Source organism: Electrophorus electricus, chromosome 4 (assembly GCF_041902795.1).
Source record: "Electrophorus electricus isolate QZ-2024a chromosome 4, ASM4190279v1, whole genome shotgun sequence".
Lineage (NCBI taxonomy): Eukaryota > Metazoa > Chordata > Actinopteri > Gymnotiformes > Gymnotidae > Electrophorus > Electrophorus electricus.
Window position 1 is genome coordinate 28,837,501 of NC_137500.1, and position 7,944 is coordinate 28,845,444.

A 7,944-nucleotide genomic window follows, 5' to 3' on the forward strand; every position below is an offset into this window, starting at 1 on the left:
ACTGTTTAAGGTGGCTACCCCACGTCCCATGTAGATGGACTTGCAGAAGCATGTTTTAGCATGTAAAAACAGAACTTAAAACTCTCTGTATCACATCTTAGTATTTTTTTCTGAGAAAAGCATCTTTCAACAGAAAGAAAGGTGCTCTTCTCGGGTGTCTAGCCATATCTCCACCTACAGTGCCAATTGAATGCAAATGCTTTATCTGAAAGAAGAAGCTTGGGGGTGTCAATCTGTGGGACTGTGTGTGGTGAATTGATACGGGTATGTGTGTGTGTGTGTGTGTGTGTGTGTGTGTGTGTGTGTGTGTGTGTGTGTGTGTGTGTGTGTGTGTTGATAAGACATGGTTTGAGTTATACCCTTTTGTGCTGAAATGAATGATCTCTGAGAGATACCAGGTGGTGAATGGATCTCAGGAATGCAAACTCACTCATAAAGCAAAAAGATTCAAAGCCTTTGGATTTTTGTCAACTACACATATGTGGGCTTTTAGTCACTTTTTTTCTACCAAGTCACAGCTTGCTGATCTGTTTTATAATAGTATTGTTAGGTACATTTAAGGAGGGTGAGATCTACTACATGTATGTATTTGTCTGTGTGCATGTGCACATATGTGTATGTCTGTGCATGCACATGTGTTGATTTAGGGCATGTATTTAGCTATTTGTTGTGACAAAATGTCCACATATGTATAAGAAAACATGACAGATTTGATATTTGAGGGTCATTTGGCTAGTCTTGAGATGAGAATAAGATTCTCACACAATCTTTAAAGGAATAATCAAAGCATTTTGATTACTGCATCATTCTTCAAGTTGCATTAGGCTAACCCTGTGCATGTCCTGCCATAATACAATAAAACACATCAAGAGCTTTCTGCCACTTTCATAATTTATTCCCTCTGTAGCATCTATACATACAATATTTTAGATAGATAGATAGATAGATAGATAGATAGATAGATAGATAGATAGATAGATAGATAGATAGATAGATAGATAGATAGATAGATAGATAGATAGATAAAGCCTTCATCTTTGGCTTGTTGACGATAAGATGATAGAAAGGCATGTTTGTTTATTCTGGCTCAGCCATCATGCTTGCAGGACCGATATGCTCCCCATCCAGAAGCACCACAAGTCAAAATGTAATTACAAGTGTTTATATTCCAACTAACTCTGATCTCTTGATCTTTCTCAAATTTCGAGTGGAATCTGTGTGTGTATAAAATTAAATCGTCAGCCGCCCTCCAACCAATTATCAAGTTAACAAGCCTTGCATTGAAGTTCCAGGGAATGTCTTGATGGACACAAATAAAAGGGTTAATGCACTCTGTGAGACTTCTTACAACCACAAAATTGCTACACAACAACATCAGGCCAGTTTGTTTATGATTCTTTAGACATCCTTGAAGAAGAGGCTGGTTATAGAACCAAAGACTAGCCAAACTCAAGAAACTCCAAATCCATTATAATCTGGGAACAGTCAACTCTCATAAATAAGAGAAACATTCCTTAATGTTACATTACTGTAGTAGAGAACAGATGTTCTGCAAAACTGCTTTTAAAAAGAGAACATAAATTGACTATTGTGCTTGTGTTTGAGTCATTATATGTAAAGGTAAAAGTAGGACACATAAATATTTAATATTTCATAAAACTATATAAAAAAAGATGGAATGCATTCCAAGGGAATGTAGAAGAATGTATACTAATGTACATAAATAGAATATGCCATTACGGTGGGTATAAATACAGGTTTGGTGGTTTCCATCTGATTATGTGGTGAGATGTAAGCTCCATTTAAGTTCCAAACCTCTAAGGGACTTGGCTTTCCATTGCCTCATGGGCCTGACGAGGGCCAGAGAGGGGGTGAGATGATGGACTCAGGTCTTACATGTTCTTTGCCTCCCTGAAGCTCTCCCGGAATGCAGAACAACTGGGAGGCAGAGGGGAAATGGCTTAACGTTGTAGACGATAGCCCCATGCCACCCCGAGCAACAACCGGCTGCTTTGTGCAGTGTGCCAGGCCAGGAGAGGCTCTTTGGCACACCTGCAAGACGCCCTGGGGGGTGTCCTCGCACGCGGGACTGCTGCCCTTGCAGGAGGATATGTGTGTGTGTGTGTGTGTGTGTGTGTGTGTGTATGCGCGTGCACTCAGGACTGTCAGCGTGAGTGCAGTGTTCCAGCCTTTTGAGAACTGAAAGGTGCAATCCAGTCAAAAGTCAGATCCACAAGGAAGTCATCTACATGCACATATCCAGGAGGAATGTGCTTGAGTCCTGATGGGATGTCACTGCTCCCATCTGTCTTTTCCATCTCTCTGTCATTTCTTTTCTACAGTGGCAACAGCACCTGTTTGTTCATTTTTCCCCATTGTTCATACATTTTTATAATAAATCACTGTCTATAATACATTCGAACCAGTGACATTGATATATACTACACAGAAGTCCTCTTTTCAGCCTGTCAGATGTGCTTCCAGTGATGCTTCATTCCAGCTCCCACTCTTGAACACCTTATGAAGCTATAAAACAGACCTCTCAGCAGTATTAGTGCAGTGCAGCGACTCTCTGCTTCTCCTTTATTGGCCAGGTCTCCTGTATCCTGATGATTGTCTAAATGACTGGGACCTTCTTTCCTCCTCGACTCCCAGCCACAGAGGCCTTGGGTCTGTTTACTTGGCACAGCAATGACCCTCATGTGGGAGGGTCCATCTAGGGCATCAATCATGCTTTCTGGAGCTACTTAAAATCCTTTATGTTATACTTTTCTTTTCCCTTGAAAAATTATTGAACATACCAGTATGAATTCACACAGTTTGAACATTTATTTGACATTTCCGAGTCTTTCCATTTATTTCTCCTTTAATAACATGTTGCATGGTTAAAGGAAGAGGGTTTCTGGAAAGCTTCTAAAACACACAATATATTAAGTTTCACGGAGTCAGTAAGTTTGAATGTGTCCCGCTCATCAGACCCTTCACCGATTTCTCCATTTGGGTATCGGACTGGGCCCGTCCTGTGCTCCGTTTCCCAGCTCTGCATTGAAAAACAAAACAAAATAATGTTGTTGTTTTTTATAATCTGAGGAAATACGGAGGATAACTGGTATTGCTAATATACAGGGATGTTCAAATATAAAGAAAATAGATCCAGCACACTGGTCGAAAGCACAACTATAAAAAGCCTTACATTTATTGCTATCTGGCATTATAATGCAGTCTGTTTTACACCTTCATGCTGTGCGAACCATGTCATGGCTCTCATTTTCATGTCTTCGTGTTTTCTTGTCAATAAAATCAAAAATTGACTTGGCATGGTCGCACTCACCATGCCATTGGTGCTCCCCCTGTGAACTTACTGGGCGCTGCGCCTAGATTGGCCCAGTGCACGCTAGCTTCACCCCTGGCAGCTGATGCCGCTTAGCAGAAAGCCTCGCCCGAGACCTGGGAAGTCAGGTTGCACGACTACCCTGGACCAGCCTTCCTGGACAAGCTTCCTGAAACAGCCTTCCTGGGCTAGCCTTCCTGTGTCTGGTTGCCTGTCTGCGGTAGCATAGAGACTTTCTGAAGGGCTGCGTGTCTGTCAGGTCTCTTTACGTGTGACTGTGTGCAATTAGGTGAGTATGTGTATGAGTGTGTGTGTTTGTGTGTGCATGGCCCAGACACATGATTTACAGCCCTGGTTCCTTAGGCAGGCCGCCCTGGGAGAGACTCACTCCATCTGAGCTTATTACAAGTGTGTTTTGGTTTCCTCCCACTGCCTGCCACCGGGCCACACCTATCGCATGTTTCAGTCAATGAAAGCAGTGTGACTGCTGTGGAAAGCCCTGGCCAGCCTGTTCACACATTGCCCTTCTTCCTCTGTTCATCTTCCTCGGCTTCTTCCCCCATCATATGCCATTCTATGCAACATTCCTGTGGAAGAACCTACTTTGCTTTCCAGTAAAGATGAGGTTACGGTGAACTATAGAGCCCTTTGGGGTACATGAGCTAAATGAAAGGCACGTGTACATGTCTTCTTCTGTATACCCGTAGATAAGACCTAGAGTGCACTACTCCCATCCATCAGCCCCAGGCTAGGAGCGCTTTTCTGATCCCTCTGTGTCTGCAACACACACACGTTGGAGATGAGACAAGCCTCCATTATCTTTCACCTGGGGCCAGATTCTTGGGATAAATTAATCAGTAGCAGAAGAAATGATGTGTGCTTTTGACAACCTTTCATACTTTAGGTATAGCAAATTTAGCAGTGAAGGCCCATTTTTCCTGTATTTAACATGTAAACATGCTGGTGTTTACTCCTCAGTAGCATTCTTGTTATGGAATGGAATTAGCAGTTGAGCAATAACTCCATGTACTCTGAATAACCTTAATTGCATTTATTTTCAGTCCAATTGAGGACTTGAAAGCATGTGTTTGCCAGAGATTGACTGATATGTAGAATCTGGGTAATATTGCTTTCAAAAAGAATCTGCATTCATACTTCTCCATGTCGTGTGCAAGAGCCATGAAATACACCGATAGAGGTAGACGGAACCTAAATGAACTATGACAAAGATTAGGAGAGCGACAGCAGTGGCCAAGCTCAGGTTCTGAGCGTTCTAGAGCTTAGTGGAGAGGCCTGTCACTCCAGCAGATGTTTGCCAAAAGCTCTCATCCTAAATGGGTGTTGCTGGGCATGCAGTGTTTGAATGTCAACCAGAGAGAGAGAGAGAGAGAGAGAGAGAGAGAGAGAGAGAGAGAGAGAGAGAGAGAAAGAGAGAGCGAGAGCAAGCGAGAGGGAGGCCTAATCCTATTTTAAGTGCTGGGGCAGTAGAGTATTTAGCTGTGTAAAAGACACATACAGTTTAACATGGAATTCTGATGACATGCTTGGATGGTCCATGAGCACCAGGAGATGACCTTGTATGGTGCTACCTGGTGCTGAGATTTCACGCATATTCTGCCTTTTTTTCTTTCTAATAAAAGAAAGAAGGAAGGGGAAAGTCTGCTTGGTTACAGTGGCGACAGCTCTCCAATCATGAGTTGCCAGTTTTGTCTCCAGAATTTTGCGCTCGACTTGTTAGAGGATTGAAGAGCTCAGAAGGTGCTTATTCATGCTAATTAGTCTTCCGTGGTAGCAGCTTCTCATCTTCCAGCCAGCCAGGCCCTGTCACGGCCTGTCCGGGTGGATTTGCCTGACAGATGGTAAAATCTTCCCCAGCTTCCAAGATATTCTCTCATTTTGGCTACAAACGCTTCTGAAGGTGCAGTGGCTCAGCTAAATGCTGTCCACCAACCTCCCAAGGATCTGTGGTGGTTGACCTAATCCTCATAGGAAGCCATTCTGACTTTATCAAACCCTGCTCCAGGCTGTCTGCACTACACCATACCACTGCTTTAATTCCCAAGAGGTCACTTACAAGTTGTATAAGTCACTAATTGTACATGACACTGACACTTGAATAGCAAGAGCTAAAGTGTTAATTACTTTTCATTATTATATAATTGCATTATACAAGCTACAATCTAAAATATTAAACATTTGCTTAGTAAATACATTGGCACATGGTGGAGCTCATGTCAAAACTAGTAATATAAATACTGCAGCATTTCTTACATTGTTAAGAATGACTATTTGAACTAAGCATTTAATGCTCGGCTTACTTGAAATGCAATTTCATAACCACACAACACACTAAGAGAGCCAGGAGAGGCTTTAAGGAGCATGTTTGGAGGATTACAGGAATTAGAACAGCGGACATGCTTCCTGGGCATCTGACTGTCAGTGAATGGCACAAATATCAGAATGGTTGCTGTATGTATGTATGTATGTATGTATGTACACACAGGAGGGAGAATTCTCCTTCCAGCACCTCTGAAAGAATGAACTTCACATGTGCCCACAGCTAGACCAGAGAACCTTTTCAACATTTGCAAAGGGAAAATGTATTTATCACAGGACTAGCAAAGATTGTGCTAATTTTTTAACAACTACAGTGCAATTTTCTCATTAAGTTGAAAATGCATAAGACAATGCAGTGTACATTACTAAAACCTTACAAGGTTCAGCGATTTGATTACCTTTTGAGGCAGTGATACACAATGAATGGTTTGAATTTTCTTGTTCAGTGATACCTGGCATTATAATTTCCTTTAATCAAGCAATTCCTAATGATACATTGTACCATCTAAAATTGTTGAGAATTACTTGCCACATTCACATGTACCATCTTTTCCACAATCACCAGTATCAAGGTATAAGTGCACAGGTGAACCCTACAGTAGGAATCCAATTTTGACTCCCAGCTGTGCCATATGCTGATTGTGCGATTGTCTTTGAGAACATAGTTCATAGAAACAAACAAGTTGAGATGCTAAAACATTCCATCTAGTTGTACTGACACAGTTAACCTGTATGTCAAGGGTGTGGTAATGTAATTGAAGAGATGAACTCTCTATACTATTCCTTAATCTGCAGTACTAAGCCCTTAGACGCAAACTTGGCATCTGTCATCATGACCATTATTATATCATGATAATTATATCAGGCTCACCAAAGGCAGAATTCAAACCCAGGGCATGTTGATATTGCTTATTCAACTGACTGAAATAGGTTTATTGTTTGGTTTTGTTGTTTTGGCTTTGTTTTGTTGCATTTTGGTTTTGTTTGTTTTTGAAAAAGCTTTTATGAACATAACATGCAGCCAGAGGACCACACAGAATATCTTTTGACTTTAAAAAATGAGGTATGGAGTTTCAAACCTGTCTGGACCCACATGAAATACTACACAAGCTGTTTTTTTCTAAACGTTAGTGTAAGGGAAATTGATTTAAATTTTACTTTACTTTCAAGAGCTTTCAAGTTTCAAAACTTAAGTGCACATAGATTTATTCTCTGTTTTCATTTAGCTTCTAAAGCCCTGAAAAACACAGCCCTACTTTGGGTCTGGCACTGCATGTCCACTTGACAAAGAGAGCACTGGATGCCCTGCTCTGGTGAATCATTTGAACTAGCAGTGCTGCAAAATACATTCTTGTGACCCATGGGGAAGTCAGCCCTTTGGCAGCCTTCCAGGATTCAAAAGAGACATGAAAGCACTCATACTGAGGAGGAAAGGGCACCAGTGGAGGTACGTTGTCCTAGCATGCCATGCCAGGGGAACCAAAAAAGCCAGATTATAAAAATCTCTCACCCAACAAACTGAAGTTCATGGGACATGAGCACTCTGCTCAAAAGGTGACCGTTTTCTCTACATCTTCATAATTTCCAGTGTATTTCCCTGTTCAGTAAGGGTCAGCATCAAGGAGGCAGCAAGGAAATGGAAAACGCCTTGTGCTATTTAAATACCAAAGTATTCCAGGTACACTTCCAAAATATGTCCTCTCTACCCGGCCCAAACGTTTCCCCAAGTCCACCTGGTGCAATGCCAGTCCTTCTGTTGAAATCAGGCAACCATTTAAGTACATGCTGCACTTGTTCCGTTGACAAGCACTCATCGAAAAGCAGCTTAAATGACAATGAAAGAGGACTACAATGTACAGTGCTATAAAGGCAGTTTTAGCATTATAGCCTTTTATGTATATAAACTGGAAACGATTGTGCAACTGTTGTGCAAGTATGCTGTTGCTGTGTCAACCAGCAGTCATGTCCATCGCTCTGTGCACTGGATAAGTTAAGAAAGTGTATCTCTTTTGTGGACTATTGTATTTGCATTGAACCATATTTCTAATGTAGGCTGTGTTTACCTATAAGTTTCTAAGTTGTCAAGTAGTAACCCGTACACTTGTGGACCTGTGTACTTGGGATATGTAGAGTGTCAAATTGTAATCACTAAAATAACATGGGGTAAACCAGGCTACAAGAATTCTGTTGATGTTTTTTAAAAAAAAACAACAAATAAATATACCTAGATAAGCTATTTGGGACTGGGCAGGTAAGTATATTCACATACTTTGATG